Source organism: Ambystoma mexicanum, chromosome 2p (genome assembly GCF_040938575.1).
Source record: "Ambystoma mexicanum isolate Mex_15411 chromosome 2p, UKY_AmexF1_1, whole genome shotgun sequence".
NCBI lineage: Eukaryota > Metazoa > Chordata > Amphibia > Caudata > Ambystomatidae > Ambystoma > Ambystoma mexicanum.
In genome coordinates this window covers 731,691,395-731,713,318 of record NC_090923.1, presented here as the reverse complement: position 1 = coordinate 731,713,318, position 21,924 = coordinate 731,691,395, and the positions used below count along the sequence as shown (strand labels likewise).

Here is a 21,924-nt window from a genome sequence, read left to right as displayed (position 1 = left end):
GTGGAAATATCCAAAGTTCCAAGATTCAATGGTTCATGATTATCGCCAATATTTTGTCCTTCAGCTAGTTCTACTAAAGTAGACAAGGTATACAGTTCAGCAATAGTGATGTTGGTCTTTCCCGTAATGGCCGGTTCAGTAGGTTTCACATAGGCATTAGTGGCAAAGAATTTGAGAAGTCTTAACTTCCGTATAAATTGATCAAAATCTATACATGTCTGTACATAGTGGCAATGAGCAGTAGGGCAGAAATTGAGGCCCAACCGGAGAACGCTTTCCTGATTGGGACTGATGGTATGATCAGATAAATTGACTATCTACAATAGATTAGCTTTAGCTGCCATAGAGTTATCTACTTGCCAGAGCGCAGCAATCTGTCTGGCGTGTTGTTTATAATGTTATTGCCCCCTCTTCCATCTCCTCGTTTGTTTCTGCGTCCTCTTCCTCGCCCACGTGTTGCATTTCCTCCTCAACCCTGCTTTTGTGCTCTGCCATCTTGATGCAACATACATATATATTTGCAAAAAAAGGAAACCATTGACGAATTCCCAAAAGGATTGCATTACGCCAGAACATAACTCCTCATAGTGCACAAACCAGCCAGACAGTCATCAAGTCCTCATAGTGTCCAGTTTATTTAATTACCATAAATAGTTAAAAATGAGAAAAAAGAGAAAAACAGGGTACAGCGTGTTTCACAGCGTCCTCGCTGCTTGTTCACATACACATTTTAAAACACCAAGTGGCAATAAATATACGAACACCTAGTCTCTATGGTTTGCATTTTACAGTTGTCCGCTTTCTCTTTCAACAATGTATAGCTCACGCTGTTGAGTAAAACATTAGAAAATACGGCGGCCGTTTTGTAAAAGCTTTTCATTGGTTTGATTGCTTATTTTATTGTGCGTTATATAGCATATATTATTGATTCGAAACACCAAGAGTGTAGAGTATTTAGTAAATCAAAAGGCGACTTCAGTGTGCCCATTAACTATATTCATTCATTGAATTTACCAAATCTTAATTCGGCAAGCATAAAAATGTAACCGAAATTAGCAGTGACGTCATTTCTAAATTGCTTAGTGCATACAATTTATAGCTGCCATTATCATTTCACACGTTCTAAAGTGCTTGGTGCAATAACTTTAAAGTTGCCATTGTAATTCTCATCGAATAGATTATAAGTAAACTCAAGGAATATTTATAATTTTCGGCAAGAAACTGACACATAGCCAACATGCTAAGAATGATTAATGCATGCAATTGTATGGTTGCTATTGCAATTCCAATTACTTTTAAGAAGATGCATAGTGCATATGCTTCATAACTGCCTTCTTCAATATGATAAAGTGCATTGTGCCCAAACACAACATCTTTCATATCTCTAAAATGCAAAATACATCATGACAAGTTACAAACTTAATTATCTACTCAATGCACAATATTGATTTAAAGCTTGTCTCCACTGTAACATAGTTCAACAACAACTACATACATCTTATTATATATTCAAAACCTCAACAATATATATAGAGACGACGGTTACATTGTTGATTATATTTCTTCATAAAGAGATGATACTAACTTCACAAACCTTTAATAAGATTAATTGAATAGAGGAGCCTGAGTGAACAGTAAAGTGCATAATGCTACCTAATGTCATAGACGTAATTCTATGAGGTGCTAATTGTGTTTGTTGTCCTTTCAGGCTTCAATGAAATGTTAGTTAGTATACACAGGACAGCTATAAATAGAGACTTAAACCACAGTAAAACAATATATCCTACATTGTCAAAATCTACTAAAACGTTTTATCCAAGAAATCTTTAAGTGAAACACAATTACATGGGAAAAACAACTGACTAATCCAGATTCATGTTTTGTGCAAATAGGCAATTCTTTTTGAGATGCATAAGGTAAAGGGATGCTGTAATTTCATTTACACCACTTTTGACATGTTTTCATTTTTTCATTCTTTCATCTTCTTAAGTTCCCAAAGATGTATACAGTTCCTCATCATATGTCCCTTTGGCTTTTTGGTTTCAAGGTCTAGAATGAACCTGGTTTCCATTTAGCGTAATTCAAGCTCTAGATTACCCCCTCGAGGGTTTTCTTTGATGTGAAGCAGACCAAAAAATGTCAAGCTTTTGATCTTGCCCTGGTGCGTGTCTCGAAAATTTACAGTCATTGGGTATGATGCATCAAAATTCTTGCTGGCTCTCATGTGTTGTAAAATTCTGAGTTTTAATTTACCAATAGTACTTCCAATGTACCAGAGATCAAGAACACATGAGAGCATATACAACTAATTGTGCATTGCACGTAATCCATGTTTTTAGTTCTACCGTGTGGCCTAGTATTGGATGTCCATAATCAGTTCTATTCGAGGCGTGTTGATACGCCTTGCACTTTGTGCATTTGAAGAAACCACAGGTATTACTATGTAGCCAAATAGCAGTATTTAAAGTTTTGGTCATCAGGGGCATGTAGCTACTTACAAGTAAATCCTTAATGGAAGGTGATTTTCTAAAAGTAATATTTACTCTTTCCTCAAGATGTGATGACAAAATTTCATCTGATAACAACACATGCCAATGACGATGCAATATGTTGCGGATAGCATTGGAGTGGATGCCATATGTAAGGATCAGTCGGATTACATTGTCTTTTTCTGTTTCTTCTACTGTTCGATTAGTTAGAAGTAAAGTGGTCCGACTCAGATTCCAAGCTTTCAAATAAACTCTCTCTAATATTGCTTTCGGGTATCTTTGTTTTACAAAGTATTTGCAGTGTATTTGCATTCTTTGTCAAAACATTATCTAGAACAGTTACGCTGTATCCTCACAAATTCCCCATATGGTATACTCTATTTTAATGACGTTGGGTGATTGCTACTCACAAGAAGTGGCATGTTTGAGCTTGTCGGTTTGCGGTACAGCTCAGTGATGATTTCATTTTTGTCTGATTTTACCAAGACATCCAGGAAAATTATTGACTCCTGACTATGTGTTTCTGTGAATTTTAACTTTAAATCGTTGATGTTCAGAATTTTTACAAAATTGAGCCAATCTTTCTCATCTCTATTCCAAAGGATGAACAAATCATCAATGAATTTTAGCCATAAGACAAACTGGTTCGACCACCTATTGCTTTCTGTCCATACTATGGACTTTTCCCACCACCCCATTGTCAAATGTGCATACGATGGAGCAGAGCTAGTCCCAATGGCTGTATCTCGCAACTGATTATAGTACTTGTTGTTGAACAGGAAAACATTGTTCGTTAAACATAAGTCCACCATTTCTATAATCATCTGACCATGGCAAGATAGTTCAATGATCTACTGTCCCAAAAGTGTTTGCAAGCTTTTTTGCCATCACTATGTTCGATGGACGTATAAAAAGATACTATATCTAGCATAGCAAACATGAAGTTCTTTTCCCATGTTATTGCATCGATTATACTCCAAAAATCTTTTGCGTCTCGTAAATATGAAGGTAAAGTGAATACCAAGGGCAAAAGAGTTTGATCTATATATTTGGACTTATTTTCCAAAGCTGCTCCATTAAGTGTGACAATGGGTCTGCCAGGGGGACAAGTGAGATTCTTCTGCACTTTAGGCAGGAAATAAATGGTCGGGATAGTGGGAAATTTGTTCAAAAGGAATTTGCAGTCATCTTAATCCATAATATTTTGATCTAACCATTTGTTCAAAAGGCACTTCACCTTGATGTTAATTTGCTCTCTAGGATTGATTGATAGTTCTTCATAACAGCTAGCATCCATAGGCTGCTATGTATATATATATATATAAAGATTTATGTTAACTCTGATAAGCGCAGTATTTTTAAAGAAGGACCTTGGTTAAAATCAATGCAATGCTCTAATTATGAGGACAATTCGTTTGGAGGTTAGCATTTGTGTCGATATGGTCACTTGATCACGATGTATGCAACTCAAAAGGATAGGGACTTAAAACCCTTTAAAGATGTCCGACAGCATTGTTAACAACATTAAGTCCCTTCTTCTATGTTTACTGTAGTAGAACTCTCTTGTCCCATTTCTATGTCTGTAGGCACATGTTTGTATTTAAACAATATGGTGGTGGTAAAACGGTGTTGTGAACAAGCGGCAAGTAATGCTGCGAAACGCGTCGATTTTCTTGGGAAGCATGGAAGATGTATTTTAAACGAATAAAGAAGCCATTAATGACACGAAGATAACTGCCTATTTTTTGAAGCCTGGTATGAAGGAGAAGGAGAGTGCTCCTTAAATGACTGACGCTAAGTCGGTTCTTTTGAAAATATATATATATATATATACATACACACAAATATGAAAAACCAAAACTGACACACCACACAATGTGCACCATGGTCGCACTCACAAGGGTTCAAATAGAGAGAACTGAGAAAAAAAGTTTTTGAAGCAATAGTCTTTAATGATAAACAGCCAAAATTCAGAACAGGGAAAACATTCAGTTATGCGTTTTGAGCCCCTGGGCCCTTGATTACACTGTGATATATATATATATATATATATTAATAAAAGTCCAGGGTGGGAAGTATACCATGCAAACGAAATCCATAAAGTAAAGCCCTGGCAGGCGAGTACACCAGGCAGTTGACATTGCAGAAAGAGCCCTGGCAGGACAGTACACCAGGCAGTGGGCATTACATAAGGGAACCTGGCAGGAGAGTATACCAGGCAATTTCCAAGACCCAGAAATGTTAAAAAAACACTATGTTGACTAAAGCAAGGAAAGATTGGTGTTTGTTGTTTGAATCAAGGCGAAAGTATTAACATGGCAGGAGAGTATACAAGGCAATTTGCAAGTGCCAGAAATGTTAAAGAAAAACTCTGTTGGCTGAACCAAAGAAAGATTGATGTTTATTTTCTGAATCAAGAAATGACTGACGTTGATTTCACAAAACAAGAAAAGATTGGTGTTTGTTTTCTGACCTGAGGAAAGATTGATATCGATTTTCAAAATCGAGGAGAAAGTTGCATTAAAGAAAGACAGTCACAAAAGTTACTGTTCCAACGTGAACCTTGTAAAACCAAGCTGGAAACAAACGAACTGCTAGTAAAAGAAACTGTTTTCACTTTGCTCAAGAATCCAGGGAAAGTGATCCACCCTCTGGAACCAAGGATTTCCACCTTGGAGAACATTTTTGTTGCCATTATTCTTACTTCAGCTGTGAACACGTTTTGCCAGTTTCAAGTTGAAGATATTTTCCTTACACATTGTTATTGTTTTTGTAGTGTGAGGGTCAGGATGGGACGTTTTGGACACAAGTACAGCTTTTCAGGTATTGACATCCTGACACAGACAGATCCTTACTTTTGGTTTATAGGTAGGGAAACTCCAGTTTAGCATAGGGTCAGAGAGGCATTTTCCAAACCCTTTTCATTTAATAAAAATCTTTGACAAAAACATGACAACCTTGTGTCCGGCTCTCATATCTGGCCCCTCACACATAGGAGATGTGTTTGATTAGTTGTAAACTTAATCAACCCTTTGCAGAGGTAAGCCATGCATATGATGTCTCTATTCTTTAACAATATTATTTTATATTTCCATGAGTGATTGTAAATACAGAAAGTTAACACAAACATTTACATGGTTGGATCGCGAAACTGTACATGTCACACTTGGTTAATTATCACTTGACTTTATATGGCATCCCTGAAATCAACTAATGTGGTTTAAATTGAAAGTATTACAAGATTTGAGAGCAGAACTACTCAAAGGAGATTTTGCATTCCTCAATAGCCCTCAGAACTTGTAGTGTGAATGGAAATGCTCCCCATACTCAGAAATAATCTGCTCTTCTCGGTGAACATCCCTCGCCAACAGCATCAGTTTCTTCACTGTTCATTGAAAGCAGTGCTCCCTTCCTCTGTCTGTTCACACCTGACTGAGTAACAAGGCCTTCACTGCAATGCCTTCCCTGGAGAATGGAATCAACACCAAGAATGTGAACCCTTGCAAAGCTTAGCAGCACCTAAAACAAGAAAGTAAGAAATGTGCATGATAGAAGCTCCGCTGACGTGGCAATGGTCCTTGCAATGCCAAAAACTGAGGTAGTGCTTTCTAATCGCACCATTGCCACCAGTTGGAGCCTCAAGGCAGTATTTGCCAAGACCAATTCCAGCACACCAATCTCTAAATTGAGAGCAACAGGTTCTTCAAGCCATGCCGTGCAAAAGGCTTGCTTGCTGGACTAAAAGTGGCACCTCAGGAGTCTGCCATGAATTAAATGGAGGAAACCTCAGAAGGCAAAGAAGAATGTGACCCCCAAACTTCTAGAAAATCTGAGCGGCTCCTGTGAAGAGCGCCTGTTGAAATCCACTGTACTTTATGATGTGTCTCTTTGTTTTCTCTTGTCCCTGTTGTAAACTAACACACATTCCATTTCCATTGGCACTGGAAGTGTTTGATACTGTCAGGGGTACAATGCTGTCTATTCAGTGCTTCACATTGTAGCCAATTACAGTCTTTCCCACTTTAGTGTCTTATTTATTTTCGATTGGCATTGGATGGGTTTGGGAGTGTATAAGGGTAAAGTACTGTCTGTTGTGGTCTTCCTATTTGTGAGTGCCCCTGACATTAACATGCTGTATGTTCTTTTCTTTAGCACAAAACCCTTTGTTGACCCTTGCAGTGCTGGCAATCAGCTTGGGGAGCAGGTCCCACTGCACAACACCAAAGAGTGAGAGGACGGTCAGGGCAGAGACCAGCCTGCCTACCATTTGAAGATACAAGGAGTGCATAAGAAGCCATCGGGTGACACCACTGTGTGGCGGATGGAGTGGAAATCAGAGTAAGCATATCATTTATATGATTAAGCCAATGTTGTTCAGCAATGTCCTATATATCAAGAATTACTTTCTGGTGCCCACAAGAGAGCCTGGCACCGACAGGAATATCTTCAAACCCTGCACTCTGAGATGCACAGGGATTGCTCAGAACTGTGCAACAAGGAACACACCTTGTACAGACAGACCAAGGATCATTGTGCAGCTATTAAGGAGGATGGTGTAAAGGAGTGTGGGGTGGGGTCTTGCTGCACAGCTCCTGCAGAAACAGGTAGCACTGGCTATTATACATTTGCAATATATGGCAAACAATCAGCCCCACCATCAAGGTGTACCCCAGCATTCCAGGAATTGAGCCCCGACCCCACGAATGGAATTGCCAGTGTTCTTGGGACTGCTGCCCCCTTTTCACCTTTACTAAGCATTCAGGTTACCCATCCTCTCCTGAACACCTTGCCCAGATGATCGGCTGTTTCTCCTTTGCTCCTTCTCCATGGCTCCTAGGAAGAAGAGCAACAATGCCTTGTTGCCAAACCACCCGGCGGGTGCCATTAGACTTGAGGATGAGCAGGTAGTGGTGAGCAGCTGTAAACATTCCATCTTCAAACACCTCATCACCTTCAAACAATATCGAGAATGGTATAATAAAGGCCTTTCATGGGTTGGACAACAAGGCATCATTGCCTCTTAATCTCAGGACCATGATTCCTCCCTTTTCCCATGCACAAATCGTGGGAGTCACATCCAGTACGTTAAGGACAAGATAACAAACATACTTGCAGCTACTGTAATGATATACATGACCAGTTCTACGTCCCCACTCACCCACTTCCCCCTCCGCCTTCCTTAAGTCAGGCAAGTGTCTCCCACGTCCACCTCGGGCCAACATTCAAGTCTCTCCAACACACCACAGAACTCCCCCACCAGACGGGAATGCCTCTTCCCCCCTCCACCCAGACAAAGGTGGACTAATTTCTTTATCAATTCCATTATTTATTTAAATATGCATCCCTGTTGAATCAATACCTTCAAATAAACAAGGCAAGAACAAATTGTTAATTTCTTTGCTTTTTGTTCACCCAGAAGTAAGGCACACCTGTATAAAAGATCAGCCAATGAGGGTGATCTCACTCGGTTGGTCCTACTTGACTTACTTGCGGCCTTAGACACAGTCGAATTCAACATTCTTAAGTCCAGATTGATTGAAGTTGCTCATTTGTCAGAAGATTCCTTAACATTGTTTCTTTATTTTCTATCTGAGCAAACCCAACAGCTTAAGATAGGAGCTCATTATCACAGCCCATTACCGGTCCCTTGCCGCGTTCCACAGGGTTCGTCTTTGTCACCCTTATTGTTTCATATTTATATTTGGCCTCATTTGAGCATTTTTTCTGAATGTGATTCACATTATCACTCTCATGCCGATGATACACAGATCTATGTGGGTTTAAACAACTTCTCTGATTCTCTTAAGCGCATTTCTGACTGTGCATAGGAAATAAAAAGCTGGATGATGTCCAATATGCTGCAGTTAAATCCTTCAAAAACGGAGGTCATTCTTCTTGGCCCCAAACATCTCTTGGATACTCTATCTAAATTGCCTTCTTGCCCTGTATTATTTGACCTTTGCAACATCCTATGTACATCAGGTAAAAAATCTTGCCACCATCTGGCAGTCTAACTTGTACTGGAATTACCAGGTGAGCGAAACAGTGAAGACCATCTACTACAGCCTTAGACTTCTGCGACAAATCCTTCCTCTTATTCCAGAGAATGATTGACACATAGTTGTTGGCTCACTGATAAATTCTAAATTGGATTACTGCAACTGGATCTTTTCAGAGATTCAGGAAAAACGAATTCACCATCTACAAAAAGCCTAAAAAGCAGCTCTAAGACTTTTGTTTCATGCGCCGAAATTCACATCCATTTCTTTCCATCGCAATGCACTTCACTGGCTACCGGTACAACAGAGGCTAAGATCCTCTGTCTTGTTTTCAAATGCTTTCATGACTCCACTCGCACCTATCGCGCCAGTAAACTTGTACCACACCTCTCTCTATGGCCATTACAATCTTCTGATGAACCCGTTTCAGTTGTACCACCATCCCATTTTGTGCACATAGGTGATAGGTGTTTTTCGGTGATAGGTCCCGTATTTAGATCTCACTTCCCATTGATCTTTGCAAAATTGATTCCTATTTTACATTTCGTAAAAAAACTTAAAACCTACCACTTCCAATAAGGTATTAATACTGATCTTGTATCTTTATTTATTAATTTATTTATTCATTTGTACAGCGTGCAAAGCCCAGAGGCAGCTAGGCGCTATGGCAAGCTTAAGGATATGGTTACAGTTTTACAAGTCTTAGATGGCATATGTTGCATGTCACATCATAAACAGTATATTTACATAGGATTCAGTACAGAATTCAAACATTTTACAAATGTACATAATGTTGCATTTCCTCAGTTGTATACTATCTGCACCTCGATACAGTTGGTCTGTCCAGTTTTCCTCCGTGGTTGGAGGAAATATGCGCAATATAAACAAAATAAAATAAAATCAATGGAAGTTGGAGCACATTGCTTTCGAGATGTTTCAGCTACAGCTCCCATCATACCTACTCATTGACTATGATGGGTACGTCTGATGGGAATTGGAGTCAAAATGTTTAATGAGCCAATGTCTCTACAGATATGTTGGACACTCCCACACCCTTGAAACCATGGAACATCACCCAACAGCCATTTGACCAGCCCATGTGCATACAAATGAAATAATGAAGGGGCCAGGACACAACTTGGCGGACATCTAACCTAATGGGAAAGGAAATAGTTTGTTTTTCAGTTACGCCAAACCTAATATGTGCCATGTTATCTTGGTGTAATGCCCTTATGCAATTAAGGAACATGGAGAGCGATGAGTCGAGGTAGACCCCAAAGTCTCATCCAAAATCACATTAAACTCCTTCATCGAGGTGGGCCCCAGATATGTAGTTCATATTTCAGGATGTATCTGGTCCGGACCGGTTGCCTTCCTATTTCTATTTTTAGAGATGGCATTGCTGACTTCATCAAGGCAAAAGAAAACGTGTCCCTCCCTAGCAGTTGTCAAATCCATGCCAACACCAAGGGTGCCTTGCCTCCCCCCTACCCCTGTGTCCCTCTCTTCATACAAGGGCACAAAGTAAATGAACCAATTGACTGTATTTACAACGTTAACAACAAACAGACATGGACTAGAGTTCCTAGTTTAATTTGCTGGGAATAGTCTGGTCCTTTCCTACTGCGGCCTCATGAAGGTCATTACATGTGGCTAGTATAGACGCGCTATATATAGTCTTAATGAGGTGTTTAAAATGGGTTCTCATTTTCCCTAATGTGGAGGAAAAGAAATAAGTAATAAGGCATTCTCATTGATGTACCCCCTGTTATAAAGTCACTGTGCACCATTATATTCTGTTTGCCACTCGCCATGTTTAAGCCACTGCCTGTAGCCTGCATAAAGCAAGATGGGACACTGCAGTGCGCATGTTGCCTTTAGAAAAGCGCTTCACCCACTACTGTAGAATGCTCTTCTTCACTGTTCACGCTTCTGAAGTATATCCTTTTTTGGCATAGCTAAGCGTGTTCTCTGCTCTCGTTTTTTACTGAAAGGTGGCTTTAGCTAGCAGATGTCATCATATTACAAGGACTCTCTCCTGCTTCAAAGCAGGTGCAAAGCTTAATGGTGCGTTATCACCTGGAAGAAACTTATTATGTTATGTTAGTTTTACTGATAACACTAACAAGAGCTGCAGAGTGCGGCTGGCATCAAAAGGCCATATAATGAGGGTTTGTTATCGGTCAGCCAGAAAGTTGCAAGGTGTGACCTTGCCAGGCTGAGACCACCCCATTCCATTGAAACTCATGTTTTCCTGTGGGTATAAAAACTTGGGCACCGGAGGCAGGGGGTTCACTTGAGCCGCAGCTTCGTGTTGCTGTTGGTTATGTGCCTGCTTCTGCTTTACTAATAAAGTGTTCATCAATGCACCGGAATAGTGAGTGGTCATTATATTCCACCACAGTCTGGTGCCTTAGCTGTCAGATTCTTGCTGGTCTGAGGCCGGACCTGGGTCATCGGGTGCACTTCCCAGTGATCCTCCTGGGCCCAGAAAGAATGATTTTGTTGGAGGTGGGAGCTGGTCAGAGCACCCGTAGACCAGCTGGGGCAGATGCGGAAGCAAGAGCCTTGGCATTTCAGTCATGTCTGCCAGGCATGTCAAGTCTCTCAGATCTGGCAGACTGGTAGCAGCTCAAAGTTGAAATGCACCAAACCCTGCTTTAAGCCTTACTTTGGCAAAGTCAAGTTTCACGTCTGGTTTCTGCCACAGGACCCACCAAAAAAGGGATTGTTCCTTTCTTACATCTTTTGGGGAGAGGATCCTAATGTCTGAATTATCAGAGTTGTTTAGATTGACCAGTGTGGCTACCCTTCTGATCTCATGCCCACTGGACCCTCCTTGCCCTTTCCTTGTGAGCATGGTGGGTTATTGAATTGCTGATCTAGTGCCTCTTTATATGCTTCACAGCATTTGCATTCCCATTCTGGCTGCAATATCTGACCATGAACCTGTGTCTCTTCTGCAGAAAGTGCTGCTGAATGCGCTGTTGATGGCTGCAATTTTCCACACACAATACTGGCATTGCTGGAGCGCACAGCAGGTGCTGTGTGTGACAATTCATGGGATCTCATCACTTCTCTCCAGAGGACAGCCCTCCCGGTTCTCCCGCCGTTCCTGTTACCTCTAGCCCTTCTCTGTGAGGCTAGGGGGGTGAGCCTATTACGCACACAACATTCCACCTACGGGTGGTGGTCAGTGGGTCCTCACAGGGAGAGACTCCCCTTTTTGGGGCAAGGAACTCCCTGTCCCACTTTCCCATGAACCCCTCAGACTATCACTGCCTCAGAGATCACATCCTGAACAAGCCACTATTTGCTATTATAATACAACTTCCAGTATTAAAACCCAAAACAGATCCACTGAAGAGTGGCAGAGTAATGATGATCACTCCTCTATGGCAAATAGAGAATAATGTGAAGAGTGGGAACTATGGAGTAAGAAAGAATACTCAAGAGAAAGAGAAGAAGGACAATGATCCTCCGCTGGGGAAGACCCAGCTCAGACACATAAAAATCAAAGAAGGACCTGCATTAGGAGGTCATATTCGTCAAGCAGTTGAAGGCCTGAAAGTTCAAACCTGGGAGTGAGAAGCCAGGGCATTCTGGGAGGTCCTTGGTCGAGAGGACGTGGAGAACAAAGAGGGACTCCAAAAGTGCATGAGCCAGCGGGGAGCCGACTCATGTGTGTGGCAAGCAGTACTAGGAAGTGGCGTGACCTCAAGGAGGTGGACCACGTTGTCTGACAACGACGTCGAGACCATCCAGCAGAATACTCTGCGGAGGCACAGAGATGGAAGCAGAGAAGGAAAGGAAGGTGCTGGAAGCCTTTGTCGAAATGGCGTGATCTCAACTGCACAGGAAGAGCCAGTGACACCAACCAGACAAGCTAGAGGTAACGGGGATGGCGGGAGACCCGGTAGGGGCTACGGGCAGGCGCTAAACAACAGAAAGTATCACGAATACCGAGAGATTTATCATACTCGTCCCAGTCACTGTAACAGTAGTAAAGACTATAAAGAATACCGAGAGAATCATCATACTTGTCTCAAAAATGGTAAAAGCAACAAAGAGTCTAATGAATACTAAGAGACTCACCACACTCGTCTCAGTAACTGTGAAAACCACAGAACAAATAACAAAAACCAAGGAGCTCATCATGCTCTTCTCAGTAGCTGTGCAAGACGCAGAACATATAACGAATAGCAAGGGACTCATCCCAGTCAGTGTGGAAGCAGCAGAGTATATATTGAAAACACAGGGACTCCTCACATTCATCCCAGTGATTACAAAAGCAGTAAAGATACTAAAGAAAGTCAAAAGACTGGTAATACTTGTCTCGGTAATTGGGAAGACTGAGAGAACAGTAAAGAGGAACAGAAGAACCTACATGGTGGTTCCATAATTCGAAGTGCTTGGAACATAACGAAGTGATACAAGGGATCGGGACACTGGTCTCCATAGAATGAGAGACAGTGAAACAAGTACAAGCGAGAAAGATATTGAGGCAAAAGAAATCCAGAGGAATAGAGGCCAAGGCCCTCGAGTAGGGAAACAAGGAACTGTGAATAAGTCAAGACAGGGGAAACCTGAGAGAAGGTGGAAGAGCCTCCTTGAGGAATTAAAGGAACTGATTAACTATGTCACAAGGAACTATCTCAAGATCGGGCTATTAAGACTGAGAAGGCCTTTCCAGGAGAAGGAAGTCATTCTCCTAGAGCCCCTTGTTTTTGTTTTGGAGTGAGAGGGTCAGCGTGGCGTAGTTTTGGGATGGAGGCCAGACTATTTTGATGTGCACTACCTCACTGATGATGAACACCCTAGTTAGATTTCAGCTAGGTAGGGAAAATCCCCTTTGGGCAGGGATAGATTGGCCTTTTGTTAAATCACAGGTAGAAATGCCATCTTGTTGTCCGCTTCCTTCTTTTGACCTACCACACGTGGCTAAGGTAAAATGCCCCCGTCCACATGCCTCCTTCTCCCCTTGGCACATTTTGGTGCTCCAGACATTCTGGCACTCAATATTTTAATTTCTCCTCCCACTGGTATACACATGGGTGTAAGAAGAGACAATGGATCTACGAAGTTAGTATTTTCGCAGGTGGCACCTTCAAAACAAGCAATAAATAAATAAATAAATAAATAAATAAATAAATAAATAAATAAATACAAGAGACCTGCGAGTTATGAACACGTTAGGAATAACCTTTCCTTATCGGTAGCATGTTATTATGTATGTACCTTCCGGTGGGGCAATACACTTCTCCACTTTTCCTGACATGTGCCAGTTGCCAGGGCACATGTTCTTCACTTTGCTTTTAGTACGGTTTCTCAAGCGCTGGATGTCACTGCCTCCAGTGAGAATACCCCATCTATCCTGCCAGTCAACTGTGTGGGCCGGATGTGCAAGAGCAAATCGAGCCAAAGCACTCCTTCTATATGGCCTAGCACGCTCAATACCCATAATTCGTTCATGCGCATTGCGTGTGAAATAGGCATACTGCAAGTTGTGCATGGAAATGGTGGATAAATAGCACACATCACATCTCGCTCACAGGCTCAACTCATCCATTGGGCCTTAGGAGGTAGAAGGCAGAGGTATCACTAAGGCTACTTTTCTGAGGCACTGAAACCAAGACAAATTGCCTGCATTTGAATAGAGATAATTACCTCCGCAAAAATGTGGAAATGTTGGCGGTATGATGCATGTGGCATTAAAAGATGCAGTACTATTGCATGCCCCTTATAGAATCCCATGGGATTGCAACAGGAGGAAGAACCTGTGAGTCTGCTGCATTAGGGCTTCTGCATGTGGTAACGATAATTGAGTTTGCCAGTATTACCGCCAAACTCGGAATGAGGCTTGTTGGCAAGCTGCTGTAAATCCGAATTTTCAAAAAGCATGTTTTTCTTTTTCCTGATTTTTCCACTTAGCAATGATGTTTTCAATACCAATGTCTTTACAAAGGGACTCTTAGACATACTGTAGCATTGGGACAGCCGACGACAAAGTCAAATGTGAGCAAATCCTTTGCCCCATTCTTGTGCATCAGGGAACTTGCGGCTTCTTGGGTGTCCGACATTTGCATGGCCTGTCCTGGCCACTCCCTGGCCATTACCATGTTTAAGGAGCAAATGAGATGAAAGCCATCTACCTACTTAAGCTAATATTTTGCAAATGTGCACATTAGGCCACAGAATATTCATCACACGGTAGCAAAAGCCATGTCATGAATACAGAAGCAAAGATCACATGGCCATAAAACCACACTAATATCACGTGTTCATATAGCGCTTCATGATAGATTACGACCCACTTCTAAGCACTGTAATAATAGGTATTATTACCCAATTTAATGGTACTTGCTTTAACAACACAAAAGGATGAAGGGCTGAGTCAGCCCTGCCAGAATTCGAACTTTCACAGTGCAGGCTGGCCCCATGTCGGAGGTCTGTACATTACTTGAGAGGTAGCCATCCAGAATATGGGATCAACCCAGTCTCCCCGACAATAACGCGTGTCATCTACTGGAGAACTTCTCACTGATGTAAATTTTAACCAAATTCTCCTCCAAAACTGATATAAATAAGTGACATCTTTCAGAATAGCCATGGGCTTTGCAGGCTTTACCCCCACATAGATAGCATTACTACGTAGTTATAGTATACAGACCCAGCATTGAAGTGACGAATACATTCTGGGGTTATTTCTTTAAGATCAATTCTCCCAAAGTGGTTTAAGAAGATCGGTATCGCAGACATCGACTGTCTTGCACATGTATGCAGTTTAATGCAGGAGTGTGCTTCTCCCCCACAAGTGGCACTCGAGAAAATGAAGGGGGGTGTTTTGAAGGGAAGGATGTGTCCTCTTATTTTCAATATGCAATGTTTACTCCTACACTTCCCTGCTCTGTGATTCTCCCCTACTTTCTTTAACCTCCGTGTTTTACCTCCTGTAAACCTAACCCTATTCCTTACCCTACACCTGTCCCCCTACACCCCTTCTCTTTCCTTTTCTACTGGTATTTTTATGTCACCGGTCCTTAAAGCTATTATTCTAAAAATAGTGTGATTTTTTTCATTGGCTTTTGTTTTTAATCAAATACAATTGCCACTGTAACTGAACTGTGCTCTGCTGCCTCGGTGGTTCCTGTGTTTCTATTTCTGCTACTCTCAGGGATTCTAGGGTTCAGGGCCTCCCGGTGACTTGGGGTGCACTCTGTTATGCATTTCATCTTCCCTATGTTCGGTCGTCTCAATAGTGGTATTGGTTCTCCTTTACTCATCCTAGGATCTTTGGGCAATATGGTGACCGCCTATGTGTTTAAGCTCCTCTCATTATAAAACAATGTGCCTTGTGTAGGAGTGAGTAAGCTGTCCGAATCTCATCAGAAAGAGTTATGATGGTGTGTGCGTTTGCTGTTATGCCATATCATGGTTGTTGTGGGTGCAGAGAGTGGGCGAACGCGTGGAGTGCCTGTCTTGGGGCCAGTAATAAGATAGTGTCATATTTATGTAGGCTCGAACCCATAGGATTTGAAAGGTTCCTGGGGAAGAATTATAGCGCCACCCTCATCAGTATCGAAATAATCGCCTTTAACTGAGCAAACAGTTGCATGTGCATGAGGAATGTACTACAATCTTCTGGAGGGCTGGGTTTGCAGGTAGATTTGCTTTTTAGACCAGTTGCAAACTGGGTTCAGCCAGAAGGATCTTGCCATTTTAGTGCAACACTCTTCTATAACCGGCGGGCGCGGTGGCGCATGTGGTGTGTGTGCAGATGGACTTTGGGGCACTCAGAATGGTCCAAGGGTGCTGGGGCAGAAAAGTGCTGATGTCTTGACTCAAGTCAGGACCAATGACAGCCGACATGCAGGGGTGCAGTGATGGGGAGGTGCTGTGCCATGGCATGGCAGCACTGAGTGCAGTGAAGGAGGGACTAACTAGAAAAGTCAAGAAGCAGGGAGACAGTGTATTCACGGCATTATGAAAGGAGAGGTTAGATGAGAGGTACCTTTTCTCCATACTAGGTAGTAAGGGGCGTGCCTTCACAGCCCAGAATGGTGTCCCGTTCTCCCTTACTCTGGAGCTGGCCACGGCTTTGCTTACGTGCATCACCAAATTCCATGTTCTGCTTTTGAACTACCATTGGATCCCTCTGAGAGGGTGACAGTGTTGCTGGGGGCATTGAGCCACTGGAGGTGGCCTAGGATGAGAGAGCACAGAGTGAGAAAGAGTGGACTATGTCACTACATTTACTAATGGACTCAGAAGATTCAATGGGTGGCCAAGTTGGCGGCGGAGAGGGATCTCCCGGTGTCCGAGCTCAGGTGAGCCATTGTCGTAGCACCTCAGCACAGACCTAGGTGGTGGTGGAACGGCAGAGCTCGAGATACCTGCTCAGTTTAGATGAAAGAGCCCACAGGGAGACATGGTAGATGAACAAGGAAAAAACCCTACTGCATATGGACTCATTATTCGCCTCGCAACCTGGCTTCTTCCCGGCCTGCCAAGAGGTTCCATGTGCATCTTGTCATCCACCGGCCTATCTTGTGTTTGTCCATTGTGCTCGCTCGTGCTTACATAGACCATTGATTTCCTGCTGACTCTTGACAGTTTCTGCGCCCGGGTTCACCCACGTTTCCCAGCTCTGCTTGAACAGCTTGTCTTATACTACAGAGGTTTACTGCACTTCACTGTGCCCCTGCGTAACCTGCTCATATGTTCCTGCGGAGGCTTGCTTCAGGTCTAAGTATTCCTCGGCTATACATGCAACAGGTATTACCACGGTTTAGGGTTCGGCAACTCCCGGTCATCCTGAATTTCCAGTTTGTAGTTTCTTCTTTGAATTGGGGTAGTTTTACCGTGGCGGAAAGGTCTGCGACGGAAATGACTGCATGAGAAATGTACGTTATACATAAATGTTTGTACATTTCTCATGCGGACATCCATTGTAAAACAACCCCAAATCCTAACCCCTGCCCACACCCTCACCCGCACCCACACCCCTAACACACACCCCCCTCCTACTTACCTTTCATCTCGACGTGCTGTGTCTCTGCGATGCTGGTTCCCTTTCACTTCCGTGATCGGGTACCGGCGCTGCAGGGTCCTTTTTTTCCTTTTTTTTTCTTTTGCTCAGGTCAGCTGCAGAGGGGTCCCTGCAACCGCCGCTCACTATACTTTATAGTATAGTGAGCGGGCTGTTGCAGAGGACACCCCTGCAGCCCCCGAAGCCTTTGTTTTTCTATTTTTTTTACCTACGCCACCATAATATACATACCACAAAAGGTACGAACTTTTTGTGGTATGCATATTAGGTCTTTTGGTGGGGTAGGCAAAATGGATTCGGTCATTTTGTCCGAATCCCCTACTTTTTCCTGCTGCCTCCCTGTTCAGAAGTTCCAACAATCCCGCCCTTGCTACCGGTCCTCCTCTCCAACTCCTCACGAGTTCCGGTTGTCTCAGCTTTATCCTACATACTACATATACTGCGTAGTGCCATTGGACACCAGGTGAAGCCTCATACACCATACATAGTCACCATAAGGAAGCACCTGCCTCAAGCTGAAGTGCTGTCGTCATTGGCAACTTAGGCACTTAAGTACTATCAGCTTGTGCCAAGCAAAGCCTGAAATTCATTCTGGCTACAGGATTCAGTGTCTTTGTTTTTTATCATGCAAACATAACATGAATCACTTTCGGTGACATCAATTTAAGAAGCAATGGAAAAGAAAGCCATGTGAGGTGAACTCATTTCTCCAGGATCACACATATTGTTCACGTGGAGAAGCCTTGTTTTTTGCATAATCGAAGTAGCGTTGGGTCTCACCCTAAGTTACTAGGGGAATCCAGACATGGACTCCTTGCTCACTATTCTTAGAGAGGTACAGCTCCACCCTACTGATGAGGTCCAAACAAACCGAAATACGTGTCTGGGATTGCTGTTGGTACTCTTATTCAGAGGAGAATTGCCTAGCATTTCGGTGCTGGAGTGCCCCAGGGCAGGGCAAAGACTGATATGTTTTGGATATTTCTCCTCTGTGAAAGATAGTGAGCTAAAGAATCTGGGTAAGGCTCTCGTAACCAGGACTAATGTCTGGCAGAGGGACTCCCAGGACCACCCTTGTTTTTTGCATAATTTATGTAGCTTTGGGTCTCACCCTAAGTTACTAGGGGAATCTAGATGCCGACCCCTTGCTCCCTATTCTTAGAGAGGCACAGCTCCACCCTGCTGATGAGGTCCAATCACACCAAAAAATGTATGTGTCTATGGTTGCTGTTGGTACTCTTGTTCAGAGAATTGCCTAGCATTTTGGTTCTGGACTTCCGCAGGGCAGGACAAAGACTGATATGTTTGGATATTTTTCCTCTGTGAAAGATAGTGCGCTAAAGAATCTGGGTAAGGCTCTCGTAACCAGGACTAATGTCTGGCAGAGGGACTTCCCGGGACCCCCCCTTGTTTTTTGCATATTATTTTTTACGCCCAATATTTGAAATGGGGACTTATAGCGCTTTTGTTTTCGCAGAGATCTGTATGCATGGCAGAGTTGGGGGTGGGACCAAGCCAGATTTCCATGTGGTCTTTCTCCTTCTGAAATGGCTTTGCAGGCCCAGAACGATGGTCTGGAGGGTTGTCCAGAGCAATTGCCAGAGGTTTAAGATTCATTCTAAACCTTCCAGCCATCACCACTTTGTTTTTGCTTTGAAGAGGTATAATAGCGTCCTGCCTTAGCGTTTCTCCTGTCGCTGTTTTCTCCATAGAGGTGGTACTTTCACCCCTTATATATGCCAAGGACCTTTTCAATGATTGGAGCGGTCCTTTCTTGCTTGCGGCCCTTCTTGTAGCAGGACCTTTAATTTCTTGTTGGTGGCCCCTATGGATGAGCTGTTGCTTCTTGCAGGCGGCTTCGAGGCTCTGTTTCAGTTTTCCTGTCACTTGTTATAGGGCGCATTTGCCTTTTTCACATTTCATTGGTGGTCCTTTATCTTTTTGAAGATGGCTCTTCCAGTTTGTAGTACTTTCACTTCTCGTAGATTTCCCTTCACTTGTATTAGTGGCATGTAGGATTCTCTGAGGTGGTTGTTTTCCTTTGTAGGTGGCCATTAGGTTCCTTGTAAGCTAGCTTTTCATTTCTTGTAGACAGCCATTATGTTTCCTATAGGTGCCTCTTTTCCTCCCTATTGGAGGCCCACTGGCTCAGTGTTGATGCCCCTTACGCTCCTTGTGGGCAGTCATTGTGATTCTTGCAAGTGAAACTTTAGTCCTCTATGGATGTTTTCTTACTGTAGGTGGCCCTTTCACGCCATGTCAGTCTGCCTTTTGCATCCCGAAACTGATGCTTGCACCCCTCGTAGCTTGCCCTTTCACTGCTTGCCTGTCATATCTGACCTCCTGATCAGCAGGGCCGGCCTTAGGGCAGGGCGGGCCGGGCGACCTCCTAGGGCCCCATTCCCCTAGGGCGCAATTAGCTCCCTGCCACGCCAGCTTGCGGGCGTCTTTCAAGGGCTCCCCCGAGCCAGCGTAGTTGGAGAAGGCACAGCAGGTGCCCTTTTGTTATTAAATGTGCCCCACGGCGGCGTGGCACATTTAATAACAACAGGGTGCTGAGCACCCTATTCCCATGATTACCTCCTCGCTCCGACGCTATTCTAGTGATACTCCCTGCGAGGTGCCGGAGCAAGGAGGTATTAAAAAAAATGTAGTGCATCTTGCCCCCGCCACTGCCCCACCCACTGATGACCAGGGGCGCACGGGGAGGGAGGGGCGCCAATTCGGCCAGGGCGCTGCAGCCACTGAGGCCGGCCCTGCTGATCAGTGGAGCATTCGCTTCTTTGTCCAGGCTGCTTTGATTGCTTGTAGGGAACTCTTTTGCTGCCAAGGTGGATCTTTCTAGATTTGCTGTCACATTGTGAAAGCGGCTATTGGTCCTCTTGTCAGTGTTCCTTTCGCGGCTCGTAGGTGCCTCATTCTCTCTCCTAGGCTGCCCCTTGCACGCTATGCAGGAATAGCTTCCATCCCTTGTAGGCTTCATGTTGACTCATTGTTGCTGGTTTCCTTCTAGAACATGGGTCTGTTGGTTCTCGTAGGTGACCCTTTCACTGCATGTCGGCTGCCACTACGTTCTTCGTGGGAGTCCTAGTCTTTTTTTCTAGGAGGTCCTTTCAGAGCTCGCAGGTGATGGGTCGTGGTCTCTTTACTCCATGTATGGAGCTGTTTTACTTCTCACAAATATCCCTTCTAAGGGGGCGGAGGCGGGCCAAGCTACGATACAGATGACAACGCATACAGCTTCCGGGATTGATGTAATGATTATGAAAGTGACAACTCATTCAATGAATGAATTAATGGATTTGCAGGGGAGAGAGGGGAAGGGAGAGAGAGAGAGAGAGAGAGAGAGAGAGAGAGAGAGAGAGAGAGAGAGAGAGAGAGTTAGAGAGAGAGAGACACAGACAGAGACAGAGAGACAGAGAGAGTCTGATCTGTGCAATAACAAGCAGCAAGACTATGACAACCAAAAACTGTACTTGTGGCTTTTTGTGAACTGGACTTGTGGAGTCTTGTGAGCTGAATATGAGTAATCCACATATTGCATTCACCGCTTGGGTACATTGTCTATCGTTTTCCATTAGAACAGAGGTGTGCAACCTACAGTCTCCAGGTGTTTTGGACTAATATTCCGACGTTGCATGCTGGGTAGGGCTGATGGGAGTTTTAACCAAAAACATCTGGAGAGCCTAAAGTTTCAGACTCCTGCATTAGATATTAGCTGAAACAAATGTTAACGTCAGACTAGGATAGGTCAAATAGCTCAGCGACAATAATGCATTGAAGCACCACACCAAATAGCAAACATGCTGGCAATAGATGGTGGCTTGGAACTATATAATCAATGCCGAAAGGAGGATCTGCGCATGCATGGTGAGCATGCACAGAAACACTATCCAAATAGGATAGGAGGTTCATTTCAACTCCACTCCCCGGGACATCCTCCATCGCCCTACAGCGAAATCCAGACTCTGCTATTGCTCTACCTATTTTCTTTATAACACAGTCTAAATCCCCCAGATCGTCCCTTTATCACGCATCCAAGGACTACTGTAATCTTCTTACATAGCCGTATTACCGCTAAGAAGCTTAGGGACAGCATGGCATATCATGTCAGTAAAAGATGAGGATTTTTTATCAAGTCTTTAATCTTTGAATACTCAGAGTTCAGACCACCTCCTACATGTTCCCGCAAAAGTCTGCATAAAGCTTGGAATATAAAGCCCCAGCACAGCAGGTGTAAGGTAATGTGCCTGTAGTCTTTCGATGTTATTGTTGAGTGTGTTCTCCATAAAGAACTAGAGCTTCAGTAGACACGTGCGCAGTATTCTAGCGAAACCTGCCACTTTCTGCGTCGCAGTTGCTGGTACACTGTACATCCATCGTGGGA

The 21,924-nt window shown here is 43.4% G+C and overlaps 1 protein-coding gene across 3 annotated transcripts in view; it reads right to left on the bottom strand.

Moving 5' to 3' along the window:
• Nucleotides 1-21,924, bottom strand: part of LOC138566730 (sodium/calcium exchanger 2-like) — a 1,535,489-nt gene that overhangs the window by 1,037,618 nt on the left and 475,947 nt on the right. The window lies entirely within an intron of this gene.